At 44.9% G+C, this 25,244-nt stretch overlaps 1 protein-coding gene across 6 annotated transcripts in view; it reads right to left on the bottom strand.

Moving 5' to 3' along the window:
- LOC126651108 (USP6 N-terminal-like protein) overlaps positions 1–25,244 on the bottom strand; it is a 77,905-nt gene that overhangs the window by 41,904 nt on the left and 10,757 nt on the right. For 2 of the 6 annotated variants that reach the window (XM_050336660.1, XM_050336663.1), the window contains exons 2-3: positions 22,625–22,706; positions 18,531–18,674 (exon numbers count right to left, since the gene is read on the bottom strand). The gene's annotated coding sequence lies outside the window, so the exon portion shown is untranslated. Of the gene's footprint in view, positions 1–70; positions 1,403–18,530; positions 18,675–19,348; positions 19,401–22,624; positions 22,707–25,244 lie in introns of those variants that run through there. The other 4 variants (XM_050336658.1, XM_050336659.1, XM_050336664.1 and 1 more) reach the window with 3 other exon arrangements.

Here is a 25,244-nt window from a genome sequence, read left to right as displayed (position 1 = left end):
GTGTGCAAGCCTTCTACTGCCCTGAGAAGTCAGGGTGAGTACCCACCAAAAAGCACTTCAGAGGACTAACCTGAAAGGGATGAGCAGGAAGACAACCAGACCACCACACCATATTATACCACCAAAAAGTTTCCTAAAGGAGATGCAGAAGTGTGCTGGGGGGTCTGGAGTAATTTCGAAGGACATCCACTGAGCAGAACCACAGGGGTGTACTGGGAAAGAGGCAGGGCTCAGCTTCACAGCCACCGCCTCCCTCCGTCCGCTCAGCCTGGTGGAACTTGGAAGACGTGTCCACATGATGTCATTACTGGGTCGGTGTCTAAATAAAGGAAGCTTTTTATAGAATTTCTCACTGACAAAGTTATTCCGGTAAAGCCCGATAGCCAAGACGTCAAGTAGAAGGGAAGGAAAAGGGAAAACAATAACCGTAGCCTTGCTGGGGCCTGGGCAGGTGGGTGGAGTCTCAGGAAAGGAACCTAAACAAACCCTAATTTACTCCCTAATACCTGCTTGTTGGATAAAAAGCAGGGTAAGAGCAGCAAGCAGCGCAAGGCAGATGTGCTTTTATACCATCTGTCACAAGAACACACAGCCCATTTCTGCTCCAGGTATGAGAGAGAAGATGAAAACGAGGAGGATAGAGAGAGAAAAACTTTGCTTAAAGAGAGTAAATAAAACGTACTTCCACGTCAGAGGGGTTTTCCAGCTTCATATTATTAATGTGGCAATTACTGTGATTCCTAAAAGCAAACTGGGGTTTCTGCGTATTCAGAAGACTCTTGGCTGCAAATGCCTTAGGCTCAAATCATCAGCAAACAGCATTTGCTGCAAGTTCCAAAAAACAAACAAAGAAACCCCAAACAATCAACCAAAAACCTGACAAAAGGAAAGCAAAGGTCAAGTTTCACGTGTGCCTGCATGTCATCCTCTTCTTTGTAACTCTTCACCGCTTCCACAGCACTACAGAGCAGTTCCCGTTCCTCCCTCCCTCTGTTCCTCGGTGCATCTTTAGCCGGGCATCCACATGGAAAGCAGTTGCAATAGCCTGGTGACTCATGCTGCTGTAATGTGGGTGGGAACTGCTCCTATGCCCAGCTTCTAAGGACACAGCCTTTTATGGTATTTTTAGAGTGGAAGCTGTTGTGGTTTGTAGCACTTTGCCCTTTTTCTTTCAAGAACCTCCAAGAAAAGAGCTCAAGCTCCCCCAGAGTTTCAGGATGCAACAGTGAGGAGCTGAGCCAGGTGATGAGCAAGCCAGCTCCAGGCTGCCTGGACTTCCGCGCCCAGAAACGCTTAAGGGATGCTCAAGGACGTCCCATTTCTGTGTGGCTGGTCAGAGTCAATCCACAGGCTCTCCCTTCCATGTAGCAGGTCCTTGTGTGGCTGCACCACCCCACAACCTCTGAAAAGAGCGGAGCACACGTGTTACCTGTTTTGTGGACACCTTAAGTACTACAGCCCAACTTTCTAAGGCTGTGTCCCCTGAATCTTGCCACCCTGTGGCAATACACTAATAACCTCATCCTGGCAAGCCACCAGACTTGTTTCTACCCTTGATGCGCTGCCGGCATATGAAAAACTGGCAGGGCTGTCAGAGTCCTGTCTGTCTTGCCTCAGTTAATTTAGGACTACATCTCTCCAGCAAGTAGAAAATTAACTCCGTAGGGTTTCTAACCCATACAAATTAGTGTGAAGGGGTGCATGAAATTATTAGGAGAAAGTAGACAGGGGTGTTGCACTGAAACCAGGTTACAAGCACCAGGGATAAGGGCAGTGGCAGAAAAGCCACTCTCTGGGCTTGTGGACCACAGCACGTGCAACTCAAACTTGGCAAGATAATGAAGCAGGCTCAGTTGTGCTCTTTAAAAGCTAAAGGGTTATATGTGAGATTAAAAGGGTATCCCAAACGTTACTCCATAGGGCTTGAAACGACTCTGGCTGCAGACATGCAGTGGACTGCTTTACAGGACAGGCCCCCCCCCCCCACAACCACCCCTTCTCCTTTGCACTTGAAGCATTATCTGCTGTAGAAGAGAAAGGCGTGAAAGTTTCCGCATCTCCAATCACAATTCCAACCAGCAGCTGATTTTAGTCCTTTTAAAGTTGTTAAATTCAAGAGGAAATTAAATTATAATCTGCACATGCCTAAGAAGTCTAAGAGAAAAGTGAGCAGGATGAAGGAAAAAGTAGTAATCAATCCTCCTGATACAAAGCCACTGACATTAAAGGTATTTTATAATTCCTCTGAAATCCCAGTGAATTCTGGAAGGAGTCAGCTTTTCAGTCAGGACCAATGAACAACAGACTGCCCTATGGACATTTCACCAAGTGGGAAGCAGCAGTGGGAAGCTGCTCTGCAGCAACTTCTCAGGTATGAGAGACACAGTGGAGGGAGTTCAGGGGAGGTCCATGCAAGCAAGCACTGCACAGCCCACAACATACCTCGGAGGCAAGCCAACAGCAACAGAGGAAAAACCTTCCAGCCCTAATGCAAGTTAAAGGTGACTCAATGCATGGCACTGGGCATGGCAACCCCCAAGCATCTGCCAAAAAAGGCACCACAGGCAAAGCCAGGGCTCTCCAGACAGACAAAGATGGAGTCTTTTGCTCCCTGAGCAGATGAAATATGTTTTCAAGTCTAGGGAGTCTTCCTGCTATTAGATAACAGATCAAGATTACAGAATTATTTAAAAAAAAAAAAAATCATGTGAAAGGCTCCATCCTGTTCAAAGGAATACAATGTGCTTCCTGTGGTCTTCCCCTAAAGACCACAACATCACACCCGATTACTATCCCATCTTACTGCTAAGGCATGCAGAGCCAGCTTGGCCATATGAGAGCAAAATGAGTTCTGCCTTGCCTCATTTTTCATTAAACTACTAAGTACACACACCAGTGGCAGTGTAAGAGGTAGGAAAAATTACTCAATTTTCATTATAATTTACTTGGACCAATAGTATGAAATTTGATTAAAAAAAAATAAAGAAACGGGAAGGAAAATAAAACTGAATAGAATAACCAGCCTAAAGCTCCTACATCAGAAAAGGGACTCATCCAATCCTGAACTCAGATTCACATCTCCCATGCCAGACAGACCTCTCTATGAAGCCTTTAGTTATCAAAACCTGCCATCTGTACTTCTGAGGAAGCCAGGAAAAGGAGGAAATGCCAGTTTGCCCCTACACACTCTGTAGTTGCTGCAGGCAACTTGGTGCTGCTCTGACCTTGGTGTGCTGTGCTGGCAGACCCCTGGGACCTTGACCTGTGAGACCATCCACACACCCTCACCTCCAGCAGTGCACTACACCTGCATTTAACATAATTTTAGTACTTTTTCCCTCAACAGAGAAGCTTTCCCAGCCAGCAGGTTCTCTGTAAACCTAAAAGCATTGGATGCAGATGTTGACAGAACAACAGCTTCCCTTAAGTTGTCAGGTGGTGCCAGCACAGCCTGGACTTGGATGCACTTGTGCTTGGATGCATCCAGGCTTTGCAGCTGATGGTATCTTCAAAGGAGCAAATCCAGACAGTCTCCTCAAGTGCTTGCAGCCCTCTCCTCCTCCAGCGAGTGTTCCAGCGAGCATCCTGCTGTATACCATGAGAGCTGGGATACAGCTCCCTTGGAGCTCACCAGACTGTAGCTTGCTGGGACAGCTACGGGAAGGGATGGATGCCTTTCTCCACCTCTTCAGTGACAAGGGGCTCCTTTTAAAAGCATCCTGTGGAGGATGCAAGGTGGATGAGTCTCTCCAGAGGAAGAGGCATGGGCTTAAAGCATTGGTTAGCTGAGGATTGCAACCCAGGCTCCACTGAAATGAATGAGAATGCTGTTAATGACTTTACAAGGACAGCCAAGTTTCCACTGCTCTTCATACAAGGACCATCTGAACCAGAAAATAGTGTTTGCTGGAAAGGCTGTGCTCTTCCTAGCTCCTGTTCCTTACGAGTTTTTCACATTTGTCAGCTTACTTTGCCCTCACAAATCTGCAGATGGGTTTAAGCCCACAGAAGCTTCTGCTATGGACACTTCTCAAAGCAGTTTATATTATCTCAGGGTTGAGCTTGATGTGATGGCTTCAGGAACCCTTGCAAGGAAAAAAAAGAAAATCTGAGAAATTACATCCTTCATGGGATCTGCAGATCATGTATTCCTCTCAGCAGGACCAAAATCATTGAAAAGATAGGAAGCAGCCTTCCAGAAGGAGATGCAGACATTGCCAACACAGCCAGGTGAAAAGAAGGAGGCAGCAGACCATGACACAAGTGTTGTTTTAAACAGACCATCCACTGTTTTACAGAAAGGATGAGGAGGAAAAAACAAAAAGAGAATCATCTCACTGTGTGAAGGCTGCACAACCTATTACCTTCATCAGCCCTTTGCAGGGTCACAGCCTTCAGCTAAGGATCTGCTTGGCTGGAACCAGTCTGCAATTATATAGTAACAGGAGGCTTTAAAGGCCTTGCAAGAAAATGCAATAAAATAAATAAAAAATAGCTGGGCAAGTTCTGTCTGACAACTCATTTTTCCCCCATCCAATACACTGCCATGTGGAGAGACTGTGGCATGAATCAACCCGTTCTGGCAGCACACGTCTAGCCAGGAAGGGCAGGATGTATCACTCAGGCAGTACATGGGCAACACCCTCCAAAAGGCTCTGTTTACCCAGCGGGAGCCAATGCAATCCCTACACAAAGCCTGTAAGTACATTTAAGGCTCAAAAGTAATCTGAAACAGGTCCATTCTCCACTCCCACTCCGTAAATACAATCCAAATTGGGTCATCTCCTAACAATGAATGAATGACACTCACTTAAGCCTCCTCTGCAGTGCTGACATAATCTAGGTCCTTTCATTCTCCTTGTACTGCAAGTACTAAAGATGCTTTTGTGCATCCTCTGAAGTACTCCATTTAAAAAACCATGGTAACTAGGGCATTGCATTCAGCCGCTCTTGGGAAAAAAAACACCATTCCCCTTGCCTCTCAATAGGCTCTTAGGAGGCTTGGGACAGAAAAACATCACCTAATTCAAACTCAGCTTCACGAGGATGTCTGGAGCTGGGTCCTGGGGATGGGGGTGAACACAACTACTGGGTACCACTTGGACCTGTAGTGTGAAAAACACCAGCAATAGGATGGCATATGGAGGAAAGGAGCCATCATCTGTGTCCTGCAGCTAAGCAGCACCCAAAGTCCCATTTGAAGTCACCGAGTCTGACAGCATAACTGTAGCATTCAACAGGTAAAACATCCTATTTTCTTTTAAAATTATTGAGCGCTCCTAAATATCTCAAGTTCTTTTTAGGGGATGACAGGATTATTCAGTTTCAGTACTTTAGCATGACAAGGAGTAGAGGAACCAAGAAGCAAGTTTTCCTGTCATCTTTGCAAGGCAGTAAAAGTTTAAGGGGGTTTGGTATTGGGGTTTTTTGGGGGGTTTTGTTTTGTTTGGGGTTTTTTTCTCATTCCTAATGCCTCAGAACTGTGACACTTCCCTGCATTTGAAGCTTTTGAAGTTTGTCTGCTGGCACCAGCATCCATCTCCTTCCTGAAAAGGAAACACTCAGAGGTGAGGGCACAGAGATCAGATGGAAAGAGTATGGCAGCTCCCACTAAAAGAGACATTAACTGGGAAAAAACCCCACCATCGAAAAAAGGGATATTTGTCTAAAATGGAAGGTCCATTATGTGTATTTTTAAAAAGAAAACCATTCTTTAGAAAAGAAACCAAACACATGCATCAGCAGCAGAAATTCTAACAACTCTAACATGACTTAACTGTTTCACTATCCCTTATACACAATTTTACCAGACTTTTTTCCAAATCTGTGACAGAACCTCAAAAAAAAAAAAAAAAGAAAAAAAAAAGGAAAAATCAAGAAAATTTAGAGTCCTATTCTGTTATGCAGGCCATTCTCCCAGTGATGCGTAGAAAGACACTTGGAGCCTGTCTGCAGGAAGCAGCATTGGATTCACGACAGCATTGCTGCAGAGGACTTTTAACAAAATTCTTGCCTGTTTGAAAGAGGTGCAAGCTTGGGAGAAGACAGGCAGCTTTAAAGACTTAAAACCAGATTCTTAAACAGGGAAACTGAGGCATGTAACAATTAGCCAATTCCTCAAGTAGCAGCAAATTTATTTTTTCCGGCTAACACGCTGTCATCTTCGCTAACATGGGCTGTCAGGGTGAGAGACATGAGCGAGTCAAGTGAGGACAAGCTCAGCAGTTCTCCTTGAATTCCTGACTCTGCTCCTGACATCATCCACTGTGTAACTCTTCATGAGGAAAAGAGGAGAAAGCTTACAAATGAAAACAAGACAACAACAGTTAGGGGAAATGCTCACAACCAGATGAGCTCCGAGCTCGTGTGGGACATGAAGCCATAAAACCAGGTACCAGCACACCTGCTGGCCATCTTGTGAGACATGCAAGGACTGAAGGTGTTCAGAGGCTGAACTACTGTGCCCTCACTTCTAAATATAAGTGGAAAATATAAAAAAGAGTATTAAACTTAGGTAAACAGCAAGGAATAAAAGCTAAAATAACAAGGGGTTTGCATGAGATGCCCCCATTTCTGCACTGTGACATGTGCAAGAAAAAAGTGGGGGTTTTATAGTCAGCATTTAGTATTGTTTTGTTGCTATTTTTCCTGAGACTCTAAGAGCACTCTCCTCCATATGAACCTTACAGGATGCGAAAAAAAAATGGGAAAAGCTGCCACTTTTTGTATTGCTCTATCTGGCCTCTGCTCATTTAGGCTTTTGAAGGCAGAAATTTATTATGGGAATTAATGAAGAGAATTAACTCTGGAGCATGATGCTCCCTACCACCTCTCTTGGGATGCGTATAGCAGCTCCTGGCTGCGCTCCTTCATCTCCACCACGGACAAGGCAACTGGGAAGAGTCTGCTCACAGTCAAGTTTATGAATGTTTCAACATTGCCTCCTCCTCTGAGCAGATGCCTAAAAGCTTACCCAAACCTGGGCCTTCTGCCACATCATCCGGCTGCTCTAACTAATGAGCTCCACTGTTTGTAAACCCAAGCCTTGACAGACACTCTCTGGTGCACGGGTACATAACGTGCTCACACAACCACAGATGCTCCCTGCTCCCAGCCTGCCACAAGGCTTCTCCATCCCCTGCACCATGCACCTTGGGGGACAGCAGCCCCTTGGCTTTAGATCATCAGAGGCTGGCACTTCACAGGATCTGCTCCAGCAGGAAGGCAGAGCTTCAGGAGTAAGTTCTCCAGCAGCATTTCACTCTGCTTTGCAAAGCCAGACTGTGCCGAGTTTCATCTCACAGCGGGAAGGACACATGGGCACACCAAGATCCACAGAAGTTTAGCTCCCAGGACCACAAATGCCAACTACACTGTGGCAAGTCACCTTGGTTAATGCATAACATCTGCCACCCCTCTGGGGGAAGGACAAGTGCATAGCACACCTCAACCTAAACAGCAGAATTTTGCTGTTGTGTTGCCATGAGTTTCTTCAGGAACACAAATGACCAAAGAAAGCTAATTGCACTTGGAACAAGAGACAGAAGTCTGCAGAGCTGTATAGCAGAAAACAGCAACAAAATGATTTTTAGAGAGCAAATGACAGCTGCCTGGTTTTGCTCCTGCTATTCCTAAAGAAACACCAGACACATTCTGGTCCCAGGTGAAGAAAAAATCCCACATGCATGGCAGATATAAGTCTCACAGGAAACTATGACAGGTATTGCAGGACAACCCAAAAAGCAGGAGGAGAGGAAATGTCCCACCAAACTATCAGCACTCAGTCAGGCAGGCAATTTCCTCTGCTCAGAGCCATCATCAATTAGCCATCTTAGTGTGTGGGAGCCCTTGCCATGGACAAAGGCCCTTCTCAATCTGATCTAGCACCAACCACCAGAAAATGGAGAGTGAGTTTTAAGGAAATCCCATTGGAAAGAAAAACCAAGATACATAGGAAAAGTTTCACCAAAATGAGTCAGCACACAGTTTTTACTCTATTGGTGTTGATGGATCTCCAGTCCTCTTAACGCAGACGAGCACTGAGACAACACAAGGTTTGGCACAGAAGTAGAGATCTGTAGACTTAACTTTAGCCTGCTCCCTTCATCAGTCACCTCGAGCAAGAGCCCTCACCAATCATGGTAACTGGCAAAGCTTCCCCTTTGCCTCCATAGTCCATACCAAGCAATACCTCTATATGCACAAAGCAGAACTCCATAGACAGTCAAATAAAAATCTTTGCTGAGGGGAGATCAGAAAAACCCACAGCCAACACACACCTGTCCTCCGGACACACCACAGGAAATAAGGCTGCTATAAAGTGTACTATCTATTGTGGAACATGACAACCAATTCACTGGATGCACCATTATTTCCATCAAGCCATGTCAAGCAGTAGTGCTCTTGTATAGGAACACTTGAGTTGGGCTTTAGATGTGTTGGATTTTTTTTATGCATATGGACATCAATTCTGGAAAATCTGAGGAAACAGGGCTGGTCATTTTCTTATCACAGCACTTGGGGAAAACTGAAACGAATTCATTTGTGGCTTTCGGTACTTCAAACTAAGTGACTAAATGGAGAGAGCAGCCAACTTCTGTACTCCTCTAGATGAATTGCTGACATCATGTCATTAGCAAACACTGCTCTCACTTTGGTTTTGGCTGGAAAGACAGTGCAAAGGGGTGTCCAGTTACAAAATGGAAACACTGATGAATTGCCTAATGTTTCAGTAAGAGACTAAATGCAAGATGTGTGACAAAAATGCCTGCTGAGTAATAGATGTTGGGTCACATGGGCATGTTTCTAAATTCCTTCTCTTTGGCATGTTCAACAACTCTTCCAGGAAGAAAGTCAACACAATGATGCTTTTTTCAAGTAAGTGTGCCATTACTCTATTTTCCCTGCAACTAGAAGGTCAGTTCTAACCCTCTTCAAAGCATCCACAAAGCATTTGCCTACACGCCGACTCCAGAGGAGCACGGTCAAGGCAGAGGGTATATTGTCATGAAATATTAAGCTGTGGGCATCACAAAAAAAAGAATTATGTACCAAGGCAAGAAAGAAAACAGGAGCCCCTGCTGTCATGCAAACCATGTTAGGAGCACAGAGAAAGACCATGAGACAGAAGATGAAAAAAGTCAACCAGAAGGAGGAAATGCTCCTTCCAAGTGACCCACAATTGTGCTGTGGCATGTTCTGCTACTCAGAGCGAGTTATGGAAAGTATCTGCAAACTGCAGGAAAACAAGACTGTTGCAACTGTTAAATCCATTCTCCATCCCCAAGGATCCATTCTGGTTGTCCCAAGGGGAGTGGATACTGGCTGAGTTGGACCTTGGCTGAAGCCAGCGTGACAGGTCCTCTGCTCTCGAGCTACCACACGTGGGCAATACAGCAAAGCTGGGAGAGGTCTGGGTCCAGCATTTAAGTCCTTTGACCAGGCATCTTAAAGAGAGACCATCTCTACCAGGGCTCTGAAATACGAGCAGACCAAGAAGGGATCACAGATACTTCCAACTGTCTTTGCAGAGAATAACCACCACCTGCTCTTTCCTGAGCAAAGGATTCAGAGGGAAACACTGTTCTGTCTGGTGCAGAGCCCCAAGCAGTGAGACACAGACAGTCCTGTCTTTTCCACAGTGTGTCACTGTGAAACAGAAACTGCAAGTGTTCTAAAAGACAAGAACAAGTGCAGCAACCCTTCATCAACCAAAAGGCAGCTCAAACTCCAGGACTGAGATCCCCAGTCAGTGGCACAAAATTTATCCATCATCTACAACCATCTGCACATTACAAAAGGCATTTGCTCTCATCATTAATGGGCCACAAGCTTTACATAGGAAATCTGAAGGCAAGAGGCATCTCCAGCTGCTTGGACATCCCTGCCACACCAACCACTGCAATCTTAGATGTTGCAACAAGCAGATCATACTTACAAAACTCTTGCGTCACCAGACAGGACAAACTTCCAGGAAGACACACCAGAATCAGCTCTCTACACCACAGCGTTCCCACACACAGCAAACACTTCTAAAGCCATTAACTGGTGGATGACACTGGAAGGCTGTGAAAACCAGTACACATAAAAGGAATAGAAAGGCGGTGCTGTGGCATCCTGCTGAACAGAGCGAGTTTTAAGCCACTTGACTCCTGCACTTGTCCTTGATCATTAAAAAGACCAGGGCACTGTTTTCAAGCTGTTCATCTCTTCCACTAAGTATCCAAGTCAAAACCTGGCACAAACAAACCTGCCAGGTGGCTGTGTTTTTCCTCCAACACAAAAAACATCTCTCATTAACAGCAGAAAGGTTCATGGCAGGGAGGAAGCTGATCCACTCCACTTTAAGGTTGCTCTGTCAGAAGATGCATGAATGCAGCAGGCAAGGTCCAGGCAGCAGGTTAATAGTTCACACAGAGGACATTTCTATCTCCCCTGCACCAGGTAACACAGAGCAGAGATCTCAATAATCCTTCTCCCTGTGGCAACCAACCCTCCAGAACAAATTAGCAGCAACATAATCTGACGGAGGTCCTTTCTTCTGAAGGTTTTTAGCCACTTCTGCCTTCAGACAGGAAATCATAAGGACTTTATGCAGATCATACAACTTGTCTTCTCAGCCACGGCAGCTTGTCAGCATTCTGCTTTGATGTCAGAAACTGCATCACATAAAAGGAAGTATTTCTCTCTGCTGTAGCTTTTTTCCAGCCAGGCTGACAAAATGCTCCTGTTTCTTCATGATCCTCCCATGCTTCCTATTCTAGGCAGCTGCTTCAAGTGTTTGACGTACTCTCACTCGAGGTTACTCACTTCTGAGTACAAGACTTTTAAGGTACTAAAATAATAGGTTACAAAAATTTTATGAGGATGTTCTCACCAGTTGCTGATTAAATTAAAGTCTGAGCTCTATGGACACTGCAAACAGCAATAATGAGAGTGATGATCGCTATTAAAAACTGTGGGCCAGGCATCTCTTGCTCCACAAAGAGGTGCAGATAAGTGTCATGGCACTGGCCAGCTCTGGGGCTGGCAGGGACCACTCAGCAAAGAGGTGTGAAACCCTTTGCTATTGCAAAGATACACACAGAAACACGCTATTTTTCAGGGCCAACAAATCCCTCCACTGAGAAGGTTAACACCAGGACATCCCATCAATGGGGTCTGTGCATTCATGATCCCCCAGCTGTGAGAAAATGAGAGCTGACAGCACTGTCCATACAAGCAGTCTGCCCTCTCTCCTGTTCACTAGGTTTACGTGCCGACGATGCAGCCTGTGGGCATATCGTACTCGCTCTTTATATTTGGCATCCAGCTAAAACAACGCTTCCTCTTATTTCTTCTCCCACCTCAAATCAGTCGGGCTTCTGGCAACTAGGAGAGTAACCAGAACAAATAGTCCTCCTGAGCATCTCTGCCTTGTGTCAGACTTGTAAACAAACCAACCCACCTCAGCCCGAAGCTAGGTGTCCCACAAACCAGGGCTCCTACCATGCCACCATGGAGAGATGCTCGTGCAGAGCAGCAAAGCAAGTCCCTCAGTGCTGCCACGCACCAGTGCAACACTCTGTTTCAGCATGCCAGCTTCAAATGTAGGCCAGTGCTGGATGAGGTTTCCTCTCTCCCAATGGTACTTCTCATTGCATCAAAAACACAGTGGAGAGCAGAAACAGAGCTGGCCTGTAGACATGCACCTCAACTCTTCTAAACAGAGTAAGACCTGAGTCTTGGTCTTCCTGCATCCTAGCTCAGCATTGTCTGTCACTTCTCATGCCCCAGCCTGCTTTTGCCTAGGATTGCACCATAGAAACACCTGCATCATCATCATGAGACTATAAAATGCCTGCCATCTCCAAGCTGCAGATTTCTGGCCAAAGCAGCAAGCCTTTGGAAGTCTCTGATGACTGTTTTTTCCTCCCTCACCTATATCAGTTCATCTGAATAACAGATGCTTCCTTTGTTAGTTTTGGTTTCTGTTTTGTTCGGAGGTTTGCTTACTTTTCTTATTTGAGTTGCTCTTAACAAAAAGCCCAGCTCCAGGCTGTGGCATGACCTGTGCATTAGGCGAGCTGCTAGATTGCTCTTTTTTGATCTACTAATAAGAGCTGGGGTTTTTTCTCTTGGTTTCCAGGGAAGGCGAATAGCTCAGCCTCCAGGAAAAAGACAGAGCAATTACATTTACCTCAAACCAGCAGAGCGTTTTAGTGCAGAGCTTGCAGAGCACGCACTGAGCTGGTGCCCTCCAGCATCTGTGCTGTAGACTGAGCACACCGGGGACAAGCTTACCAAACGGAGAAGGCTGACAGCTCCTTGCCTCTTTGCTGTGAAGGGTGTCCAAAAATCCTCTCAAGAACATTCAATAAGCTTCTGTCTCCCTGCTACTTTCATAAACTGTAATTCTAGATTTGGAAAGAAAACAGTACGCAATGAAAATGAATCCAAAGACTTCTCTTGGTTAGGGTCACATTTCCACCAAAAATGAGGTGATTGCTCAATTTGCAGATCAATGCAGCTTTATTAAGTACTCAGAAAGCAAAACCACTGTGACTTCTCAAGTTCAGTCCAATATGCAGCACAATCCTTCATTAGATATACTAATAGTTAAGTATAAATATGAATAGTTATGCCTACAAGTAAGGTTTTATGCAGGTAAAAATTCACACTGTATACACTTTGCAGGGTGTTATCAATAAATAAATCATATTCTCACATGTGCAACTGCAGCTATTAAGAAAGCATTAGGCATCGTATACCTGGTCTTATGGAAGGTGTCCTTGCCCACAGCAGAAGAGTTGGACTAGATGATGTCCAATCCAAACCACTCTATGATTTCATGATCTAGCTTCTAATTTATTAACACCCAGTCTGTTTTTTCATGTATCATCCTTGTGGTTTTTGCAACCTTAATAGGGATAGCAGGGAATTACTTTATCACAGATACCAGTGATGAGGGAGAAGGTACCTTGTACCTCTGCAGCAAGCCAAATTGGTAGAACAGAAGCAAAGTGGTCCTTGGTTTTATAGGAACTGTTTCAGCTATACTAGTACACCACTATCATTACCTCAACAGCATAATTAATGAGTTATGGCAACTTTATAATAATAGGCTCTTTGAAAGGTGTGCCAGCTGCCAAATCTATCAGTATTACATTGCACGACAAAGTGTGCCAAGCCTGATACTCTGCTCAAGCGATGGAAAAACCCAGATTTTTGGGCAGATCCCCAGGACAAACACTCAAGCAGACATAGCAGCTGGTTTTTCCAGAGACACGGTGAGCTGGGTACACTTGCAGGCTTTTCCATACCAGACGCACAAAGTCCTTCAACTCAAAGAAAGTTTAATTCAAAGTGTTTCCATCAGGAAAGCAGGAGTCTCTTTCACAACATGCCTGCCAAATTTCTAAGGCTAGAAAGCTCAAGCAAGATGTATAGACCATGGATTTTGTTTCCCCTTTTCAATTTTCTTTTTCCACAATTAACGTACCAATAGCCTTGGTTGCTTACAGAAATGCTCTCTCTCAACACTAACGCTAAATATATATACAAGAGAGCTTCATAACTGAGGTAGAGGATAAACTAATTTAAATACAACCTACCAGGAGGATTGTAAATACACCAGGCAAAAACAGACAAAGAGAGAAACCTCTGCAGCATGGAGATGACTACTGATTATCTCGCCTTGGAGGCTTGAAGGGAATCTGCAATTTTGGTGGCAGAAAGAGAAGGAAATGGCATTTTCACTCAGAAATAATATTCAAACAACTATCAAATACTAGTCCTTCTGAAAATTACATTTTTTAAATTGACTTCTAACAAGTTTTTTCAAGGATAAGCATAATCAACTTCTTACCTTACTATGCCTACACCTGCCTAAGGGACGCTGCAGTGCCAGGGTTAGGTCCTTCAATAAAATACTCCTTCATTTAACCTACTCATAAAGCCTGAAACCAATATTTAATCTACTCATAAAGCCTGAAACTCATAAAGGCTGAACACCAATATTTTTGGCTGGCATCGACTTTGAAAAAAGTCAAAAAAACAGCTGCTTAGACTAAAGAAGGAAAGAAAGTCTGTCTTTTCCTATGGAAATAAAAGTCATCACCATGCTTGGAGTATTACTTCAGGTCAATATAGGCAAACACCGCACAGTTTTGAAGAAAAAAAAATTAATGTCCTTCCACACCTATCACCAAGCTTCTCAGAGGGGCTGATACAGCAAGGCACAACTTGAAAAGAGGACAGCAACTGAGACAGGAGGACACAAGCTCCTCTGCTCTGAGACCAACCCATCACCAGCAGCAAGCACACCTGGCTGCCTGCCACAAAACCTAACTGAGAAAAAGCGTCTCCCCAATAAAAAAAACAAAACCATTTTAACTGTGATTAAAAATACTTGAGTTTGCAGTTTATACACATGAACTCAGAAGAGATGCTTTGAGAAATGTTTCTCTCTTGTGGTTTCTCTAACAGCATCATCACTACATCATGAAAGGGGAGAAACTAATTCGTTCCACTACTAGTTGCTTAATTCAAACACTTCTCTATGGCCATTTAAATAGACAGATGACATCGAGGTTGTTTTGACTAGAAGATGCACCACTGTTTTCTCACATGTGGATTTTATTGCAAAATTCTGTTGTTACACTGGGGGAAAAAATGCTTATTCGAAGGATAAAAGAGAAAAAGGACTTGAGAAAAGGTTATTAATCTCTACATGCGCCCCATTCTCTGCCTCCACCAGTTTTGGTTTTACTTTTTTTTTCCCTGTCCTAAAAAGCACAAGAGCCAAGGATCATGTTGTTTGTTAGAGCCCATTCAACTTAGCTGGTCAGTTGCAACAAGTACCGGGATCGTGTGTTCAGGTTAACACTTAGGAAACCTATCTCCTCAGCATCAACGTAATGAGCTGGTGGTTGAGAAGATCTCAGTGACTTGCTGTGGTGGCTCACATCCTGTCCCTGAGCAGTTTGCTCATCACAGTCCTCCCACTCAAGGATCAGCAGACTCCCAGTACCCAACAGGCCAGGAGTTCCCCCTTGACAAGATCAGTGATCATTGCAGAGAGGGGAAGAAGTCAGACACATCCTAGGAGATGCCACTGCAATGCCACAAGTATTTGGGCTCACGTAACCCCAAGCCTTACAACCCTGTTCAGTGCTCAAAGGGAAGGGGAAAACCCAAAAAAACCACCATATCTCACACAAAAAATACTTAACTTAAAAAAAAAAATTACTGAGAAATTCATTATTGAAGCTTATTTTAAATTAGGGAAGCAAACTTAAGTCTTTGCACAGACAGAGGATCATGCTCTGAACAAACCAAGGGAGGTTTGCAGATGTACACCATGCTGACCACAGGGTTCAGTTCTGAGTTCAGTGCAGGTAAAGGGATGCTTTGGTGCAAAGCTATGCCAAGCCTGGTAAACACATATGCATACAGATCCTATTAATAACCTGTTATTTCTGGAGGGAATTGGGGGAGCTTCTACTCATTGGTCTGGAAGAGTAGAACAAATTTAACACGTGGGATGCTGTGTAGAAAGGGTTTATTATGTCACTAGAAATGTTTCAACGAAAGTCAACTCTGTCAAGGTTATGAAATCCTGCTTAAAGGTGAACTTAGCACAATCTTAACTGAAACCCAGCCAAAACCAAGCAAAAGCTACACAAGAATCACACTTTCATAAACTCAAATGTAAGTGCTACAAAGGCAGCTTTCCTGCCTGGAGCTTTGAATATAAGGCCTTTTCTAACAGGAAAAAAATATTTTCTGCAATGTGACCCACAAGACTCCAGAAGCATTTAGGAGACTGTTTTAGTCAAAGTCAAAGGAGATGAAAAAAAAAGCCTATAAAAGTGGAAGACAATGTGAACAATGCTGAGCTATTCATTCAAAAATTAATTCTGCTTCTGGGAGAGAAGGGGAAGTGCACACCACAATAGCTTTGGAAATCACTGCCCAAAACCCTCAGGAAAAGAATAAAAAAGGAAAACATACTTTCAGAAATCAAGAATGATAAAAGTAACACTGAAGAATTATAACAGTTGCACACTAGGAAATAAAAACCAAAAAGAAAATCACCATAGTCAAGCCATTTATCCCAGCTCTCATAAGCTTGTTTTTTACCCAGTTTAATCTAGAAAACTGGTGCAGGGGTTTGGGCAGCTGCCAGCACTGGCACCACACAGGGATGCAGCCCCCAGTGCTCCCCATCCTGATGCTCCCATGGTTTCCACCTGGATGTGGGACATGCCCAGATGCCACGCCTGGACTGCCTGCACTGAACCAGGGCAGAAAACAAGGAATGAAGGATGGATTGTGGATCCTTTAAAAAATCCTCTTTGATTTAGATGCAACCTGCTAAATCCCTGGGGGACTGAGCTTCTCCTTGGTGTGGTCATCACCATGCAACATGGAGGTTTGGAAACACACGGGGTCTGATGGCAGCACTATCAGCCCCATCACGTGCTATGCATATGCAAGTCCCTGCCCTCCTCAGGAAGCCTTTAGACAGTCTTATTTCTACTCAAAGCATGACCACTGAAGCCCCAAAAACAGCTATCCTAGATTTTTTTTTTTAATGCCTATTTCAGGAATAATACACCTGGAAGTACTAGCCACCTCCTTGTGCTGGTATTTTCCCAGCTCGCCTAAAGCCCACTGCAGGCCCTGCCACAGCAATTTCTCAGGGTTAGATAAATAAACAAAGAAATGGGTTACATAAATAAATAAAGAAATAGACAACAGGCCACAATTATAGATACCCACCAGAAACCTTTGCCATTTCAGGTTCCCATTTGCACCTTCTTTCTCAGCCTCATCCTCCTGTACCCTGGCAGCCTGGTATGGGAGCCTCCAAGGCACATGAAGTCCAACCACAGCTGCATACCAGCCAGCTGTGAATTCACTCTGCTTGTTCTCTACCACTGAAAGGCCAGGAGCAATGCAAGACCACTCTGGTTTTATGGACTGCACCATCCACAGCATCCTGGATCCCAGCAAAGGGTCCAAGCAAGAAACCAGAACATTCAATAAGGATGAGCACACCGAACCCACGTCTCCCAGCAATGTGATTGTTCTCCTTCCCTTCCCCTCTGTTACAATACCTCAAAGACCTATAAACACTTATTATTTATCAATCTAGCAATTCCAAGAGCTCCTTAGGAGGAAAAAAACCCAACCCTTATCAGATGAGATCAGCAGGACTCCAAAGCAGAGCACTGGCACTTGTCTGGAAAAAGTGGCACCACTCAGACAGTCTCAACAGGGATCAAAACATAGCCAAAACCACTCTTAATGAAAGCTGTATCTTTTCTCCGAGGAAAACAAACAAGTGGACTACATGGAGACTCAGCCAAAAAGAAAATGCCACACAATCTCTTGTGAACTGATAAAACATGAGATAGTCCACTGCATTCCCAGCTTAGAGAGACAAAGCAGAATATCCTTACTGTTTCATTTCTTTCTAATTCTCCTATATGTTTTTCTGGTAAGCCTGGGTTTCACCTGAGGGTAATGCAAAAAGGAATATAAAAAAATCCCAACAGAAATGACAACTGAAGAGCAGCCATCTGTGTGGGTGTTTCTCTTTCCAAACAAAACTGGGAGTGAAAAGGGTTTTCCAACAAGCCAGCCAAGAAAAAAGAAACTTCATCAAGAGTCACAGTGGGATCTGCCTGGAGAGTATGCTTCATGCAAGTACCAGGGCTAAAATCATTCCCCCTGCCCACTACGAGCAGCCCTCACAGATGTCCATCTGTCCACTGTTCCTTATCTTCCGTCTTAAAAACTGCAGTGAAAGCTGCTGGGAAGCACACAATGCATGGCAAGTAATTACAGGGCAAAGCAGAACAGAACCACCCCCAGGGATAAGTAGCAATTCAGACAGTCACCAAACACTGACCCTCCACAAGGGCTGCATGAGAAAACCTCTGTGTGTGAGACCACACTGAGAGACGCTGGCATTGGCACTGTCACACCTCACTGGGTAAGCACCAACTGCAGAATGCCCACGGGTCAGACCTGCCTGCTGCAACTGCTCACCTGCACCAAACAAAGAGTTCAAAAACTGCGATCTGACCCTTGCAGAAGTCAGCTCTGTTCTCTGCTGCATGTAACCCACAGACTGCCAGAATTTCCACTGCTGCAACCTCACATGCACATCTGGGTTTCAGCACTCAGCCACAGACTCCTCACCTGCCTGAGTACCTGCGGCTGGAGGCTGCCAGCCAAGCACAGCTCTCAGCCTGCTCAAAAACCCAGCACATTTGCAAGGCACGATGTCAAACTAGAGCAGATAGAACGCTGAATTAGGCTGCTCAGCCTCCATCCAGCTCCTTCCAGAGCAGCTCCTCTAACACCACTGGAGACAGGGTATTCATTTGGAAATCAGCACTTTACATATACCTTTGGTCCAACCCAGACAGATATTTTCACAGTATCTTTACCAGCAGATTACAATATAAGCCCACATAGTTTAAGCATAGTTCAACGACATCAGCAAAAATTCACTGATAGAAAAAATGTTTTCCTACCAGAGTACTCAAAGCTCGAGGTAGACACTTCCTCCTTCAAGCACTCAGCTGCTGGAGTGAAATCCTCCTTGCTTTCACCCGAGGGTCAGAAGAAAGGCTGACCCAGAGATGCCCTGACATTCCTTCTCATTTTGTAGCAAGCCACTGTAAAAGGAAATTGAGCTGAATATTCACATGCTTAAGGCCATTTAAAGCAGAGACTGGCTTTCCTAACGTATCAGTGTTCTTCCAGCCTTTGAGGGCAAGAGACAGACATCAAAAGAACTACTTTTGGAAAGAAAACACAAATAAGATAGGAGTTCCCCTGAAATAATTAGCAATGTGAGGGGAAAAAAAAGGAAAAAAATCCCACAAAAACCAACCACCCACAAACTTTCCCTAAGGAAAAGCTTCAAACTTATTAAGTGTCTATATCCACAGGCCATCAGATGTATGGCAAGTGTGGGGCCAAGCACTGCAGCAACACTGGGAGACACGAGATCTTCTGCATTCCACATGTACATTGGATTTGCAAATAGCTTTGTAACTAGAAAGTCCCCAGGAACTAGGGAAATTTGAATAGCTACAACAATCCTGATTTGCCAGTTGATACAGGTGTTTTTTCAACAGGAGATACTAACAAGTCTTTGGAAAACATATGCCCCCTCCCCCTTGGAGAGAAGAGTGTCGTTTTGGCACTTATTTTTCCCTAGTCTTCTCAGGAAGCTTATCAGGAAACAGCAGAGACTTCCCCCACTGCATAGATTCTTTTATCAGGTTAAATTAGATTAATTCCCTTGGGAAGATTACTGCTCTAGCCAGTTGATGGGTGCTCCTACCTTGATTCTCATGGTGCTTCTACCCCAATGACCGACACAGCACTTAAAATTTTGCTTCACCGCCAATTCTTTCACAAAGATACAGCTCCATTACCTGCAGGTAACATATACCCACTTGGACCAAATGCAGAATACACCTAAATTCCTAGTGCTACTTGCCCTCTTTCTTCTGGTTTCCAAACATTCAGCAGAAAATTAAAATGGAACAATTTCTCTTTGTTTTCTTAATGGAACCATGACAAAGCTCTTGTGCAATTGTCTGCTATGGGAGGGGGGAAAGAAGAAGAAATATAAAGCAAACTGCAGGAGTTAACCTGCAGCAGCAAACAAATATTTACATGCCCACATGTGGAATAAACTCTCATTTTTTCAGAGGAGTAAGTACCAAAGGCTTTGAACACAGTCATCCGCTCTCTGGTGTCAGTCTCAGATGTCTGGTCCTTGCAGCACTAACAGCTAATGGTAAAAATGAGTGATGGAAACATCAGGGGAGATACAGAAATAAGAAGAAAATATCTCTACCTCTGAAGGGTAGCTGTCATGAGAGAAGCCAGTGCAAGACCCAGAATGGTTAGGAGCAGTTGGTGAAAGCAATGAGGCATATGAAGAGAGTTTGTCCCTGGAGCAGTAGCTGGGTAAGAGAGGAGGAGACAGCTGCCACTCTGCCCCAGGACATCCCATGTGCCACCCTATTCATTTCAGGGTATCTGACAAGGGTACTCAAACATGGGGATGATGACTCCTATACCATCAAAGAGCTCAACCCTCAGTGAGCCTCCAGTGGCACCAAATGCAGGTGCAATAGGACAGTGCAACACACTGCATGGATGCAACACTTCCCACAAGTGCAGTTAAGGTGACTTTGCTAGTTCATTGCTCACGGTAAGGCCAAGAGGTTGGCTACATCATCCACCTGCCCCTGAAGAGCAGTTCACATCCACTGTTGGTTAACCTCTGTGGCAGCCATCACAATGAAAAACAAGAGCAAGCCAGACTGAACTATCCACTGCAGCAAATGCAATGCTGTTCTCAATCTGCATTACCCAACCCTTATGCTCTCACAACAGTGTCTTAAGGTATTCTTCAAGTCAGCATTTAGCTTTTTCACTAGCTAATATGACATTTCCTCTCCCTTCCCCCAGTCCGAGTATTTGGCAAAATTGCTTCTTCTGCAAATTGCACTGCAAATGCTGAACTGTTGCCAGTTAGACAGGGAAAGTCTTGACTAAAAATAAACCACGTTTCAGAAAATAGATCCCTTCTCCATACGATGAAGTAGTGGATAATACATGCAAGCAGATCTGCCAGGAGAACACAGCCTCCAGATTTGCATAAGAATCTCATCAAGCTCAACGGACAGCTGCAACTCCTGTGACTTGTCTCATCTTAACAAAAAATCCGAAAAAAAATGGAGAGGTAGGGTTGAGGGTGCTAGGATAAATCAATTTTCCATCTGTTTTGGCAGGAAGAGAAGTGCCACCACCATCACTTGAGTGCATCCCCAGTGAACCAAGCTGCTCATAACCCATATGGGAGGAAGAGGATGGCACTGCACTCCCTATATGGTCACTACAAGAGGCAAAACCTCGTTACAGGAAATTTGCTGCAATTCAGGCATGAGAAGAGAACCTGGGCTTTTGCCACCTGAGTCATCAGGAGCCTGGGGCACTGACTCAGTGCTGGCTCCCTCCGACTCACACGCACCTGCAACATCTTGCTAGCAAATGGAGGCACTCCTGCCTTTCCAGTTCCCATTCTTATTATGTTTCTCCCTCTAAAAAGAGGCCTTTTACACTACAAAATTAATTCAAGAAAAGGAAATCACATGGAGAAGGCTAGCATGGGAAGCACAGGCAGTGCTCTACTAACCAGCTCTGCTTTATGTTCCAAAGTGGAAGACACGTCTGCTTGCATGGTGTGATAAACCCCAAGAATTACAGGAGAATTAGGTGGAAACAACTCCGCCCTGACTCCTACTCCTCCAGCATGTCTGCGGCACCACCCAGACAGTCCTGGATAAACCAGGTTTTCAGGAAAGGTCACTTTCCACAATGAATCCATTTCACTTTTATAGGGATCAAGAAAGCTTTATGCAGCAAGTTATGGCTATGTCCTTATACAGTCAAATGGGCCACTGAGGCAAGCTAAATGCAAGGCAGTGCCATTTTGAGATGAGATCCATCAGGGATGGACATTCACAGAAGGAGCTTCTTTTGCTCTGTAAGCTCTGATGGCAAGCTGAAGGCTCGAGCTCAGCATGCCAGGCCAATCCTTCCTCGTCCACCGACGCTCCCACAGCAGTATCCATCTACTTGCTTTTCAGACCTCCCCCTGAGTGATCACAAATGGCAAAATATTTCACTCCAATTCCAGTGGCTGCACATGCACCACTGGTCAGCTGGGAACATAATTCCATTTGATAAAAAAGTAGATTGCAACCCAGCCCTATATTTTCTTCTCCTCAAAGTAATGCAGGAAATGAAATAGAGGTGCAAGTGGACCTGCCGGTAGCATAGCAAGGGGCATTATAGAAAGCATGTTTGGCATCTCAGGGACCATATCCAACTCAGGCAATCTACTTTGCAGCTGTCTGGCATTCTAAGACTGCAGATTAGATTTTTCAGTTGAGCACTGACGCCTTAAAGCAATAACAAATCAAATAACTCCGGCAAAAGGACGCACGGGGCAGTGCAACGGAGGCACTACTCCACTGCTCCTGCTAGCAATCCGTGGCAGAGCAGAGCAGTAATTATCCAGGGAAGAAAAAGCTGCTAGAGGCTGCTCTCACCATACATTAGGAAAACAACAGCAGATTTGTTTGTGGTTGGATACCAACACGAACACAGCTCCCTCCCACTCCAGCTCAGGATGTAGGCAGACACACACACCACGGGGGAGCTACCAAAGGCCAGCAAGGCAGGAGGGCGCAGCAGCCGCCTGCGCAGTCTCGAGCTCAGCCGGGATTCCCCAGCTGGTGCTCCTGGAAGGAAAAGGTTATGCCTGTGTTAGCGAGGAGCATGGCCTCCCAGGAGCTGCTCTGCAGCGACGCTGTGTTTTCCAGTGCTCCCCTCAGAGGGTTGTCAGCAAGGCTAAATGCAAACCTTGTCTTCTGCCTGGATGTTTTCACAACGCATCTGGATGGAAAAAATAACTACTCACTGTGGAGCAGTCTCCTCCACAGTGTCCACTCTACACCCATAAGGCAAACCCTGCACACATTTCACTCTTGAACTCATATAAACCCTCTTCCCCTCGCCAGGAGCATGGCAAACATACCTGTTCAGAGCATCGGCTTCTCTTAAAGCACTGACAAGGAGCCAGGACACGATTCCCATTGGCATAAAGGAACTGGCAAATCCTGTAAGCATTAGAGAAAATAGTAATTAGTGACATTGGTAAGAGCTGGCTGGGGAAAGGGAAGGATGCCAAAGCAATCTCGCGAGAACTGGAAGGGTGTTAGATCCCTGCCCTGAACACATTCCTCTCTAGCCTTGGCACCATAGTGGAGATACGTGGCATGAGGCTGTCAGGGGACTTCTCCAAAATCACAAAAGGAAGCCAATGTAAAAAGCAAGATGATGAGTCCCAAACCAAGGCTGTTCATCCAGTAAAGTCTCCTCAACAGCCAACGCACTGAAGTTAACATCCCTGAGACGCTGCTGAAGATCTGCTCCACAGCACTTGTGCAATTTCTTCTAGTTTGCAGAGCAGGCAAATCCCACGTGATGTCAGAGCCAGGATGCTTCCATTTTTTCATCGTCATCATTATTATTGATTCATCATTACGGCTTCATAATAGAAATGGTTTTATATCTTCCACTGATTGCTAGATAAAGCTTTTGTACCTTAGTCACAGAAAAGACATCTAGGAGCACTGAGCAAAAGCTGTGACAGAAGTTGCCTCTGAGGGCTGCAAAAACACCTCACTTTGGGCATGTGAAGTGTCTGCTGCATGCCAAAAAAGAGGTATCAGGAATGTCTTACTGGAAAACAACTCTAAGCATCTGTAAGGAGATGTTTTCCGATGATACAACTGAAGCAAAGGTCACCTCATCTAATACAATTTTACTTTTCCCATTCTGTTCAGGCAACAGTTCAGGGATAGCAAGGGACATGGTGGATGAGCAGCCATCCTCAAACACGCTGTAACACAGAGAGGATTTATAATCTGAGGGAGGTAAAAAACCACGGAGGGACAACTTCTCTTAGTCAAAGCACCAAACCAGCAAGAGGAAGGTACAGAATCAGCCTGACAATGTCTCATGTATTTCCTGCCAACTGGACTTCATTATGAACTGTGAGAAAACTTACTCATGCAGCACATCAGTTTACCTTGGACTGAGAAAAAGAGACTTGCCTGCTTTCCCTAGTCTCTGCGGGTGACTCAGAGACCTCAGTCATTGCCAGCTGGTATTTAAAGAACTGAGAAAAACTGCAATTCATTTGCAGTGCCCCCTCCCTCATTTTTCCCCTTCTCCTTTCCCATTATGGAAGGGATGAAGGCATTTCTGAGGATGAAAACAATGCAGAAGGCCACAAGACCACAGCACAGACCTCGGACTCCAGCCTCAATCACAAAGTTTCCATCACCATTTATAATTGCTCTCCCTGATGCTTTACATTACCACTCTAGGCAAAACACAAAAGTTACTTATTCCTGTTACGGAGAAGACCCCAGGAGGGTCTTCTGTTGTTCTTTTGCAGCCAGTAAATGAATACTGTTCAGCATTTCTACAAAGACAGAAATGACATGACAAATCCAACCCAGCCAATAATCTTCAGTGGCAGCTTATGTATAAAAGTATGGAAAGACAACTTTCCTCCCCCAGCAAGGAAATTCATACCTTAGCTTCACATAGCTTAAATGTAAAGGGGGCTGCTTTAGCTTCTGAGGACTTCATCTGCACTGGCATTGACCCATGCCTTGCCCGAGGGCTCAGCATATAAAGAAGATCAGCATGGCTGCCGTGCAGACAACCTTTTCTCCCTTCCTCCTCTGGCTCCTTTTTCCTCTAACAACTTTCTCAATGCAATTTCTACTATTAAGACAACATTGCAGAAACACCACTGGCAAAGTTCAAAACTCCTCGCCTCCCAGTACTGTTGAGTAAGTCAAAAAGAGATGCCTGTGTCTTCCCTAAGTGCTGCTGGATTTAATTAAACCCATATGGAGGTGGCCTGGCTTGCCTTCCCAAAGCAACTCCAGCTCTCAGACAAAGTATTTTGTCTTGCAGCAGACAGATATACTGGAGTGCCAGGGAATCCAACTGCCCAGCCTCTCCCTCTGTTCCCAAACTCCCTTCTCACAGTGCCCAGCAGCATCACTCATCCCAGGGCTGCTCCTTCCTGAGACATGACCAGGCTCCAGGCAATGTAGAGCATGGATGACACACTCATGACAGCAAAGCTCTTCTGCTACCTTCCTGCAGCTCCAACTTGTCCACCAAAATACGTGTTTCTCAGTGTCACCACCTCAGCGACTCTTCTCTGTCCTTGGTCAAGACATGATGACTCAGTGCCTCTTGGCAGTAACATTTTATTTCATTTAATGCAGCAAAAAAAGATTCACCAGAGTTTATAAACAAGTTATGAAGCAAGGGGGCAGAGGACTAAGCAGTACCAGGTGACTACAAAGGGAGAAGGAAGCTTCTCCAGATCAGGAGTGAAGGGTGCAAGAAAAATGATGGAGCAGGGAAATAGGAGGGTTCTGCACAGCAGGAGTGACCAGAAGTCCCCCACACCATAAGCAGTAAAACCAGAAGGGTGACACTGGCCAAAAGAGCAGGCATATGACCTTGGAGGACCTGCCAGACCCCAAGCCTGATTGTGCAGCTTTGCTAATGCCCCAGTCACAAGCAGATACACTCATCATAAAAGAAACCCTCCTCTGAAGCCT

This window comes from Myiozetetes cayanensis, unplaced genomic scaffold (assembly GCF_022539395.1).
Source record: "Myiozetetes cayanensis isolate MyiCay16 unplaced genomic scaffold, myiCay2020 scf6-25, whole genome shotgun sequence".
Classification (NCBI taxonomy): Eukaryota; Metazoa; Chordata; class Aves; order Passeriformes; family Tyrannidae; genus Myiozetetes; species Myiozetetes cayanensis.
Note: the sequence above shows the minus strand (reverse complement) of the source record. Positions and strands in the feature narration are given on the sequence as shown.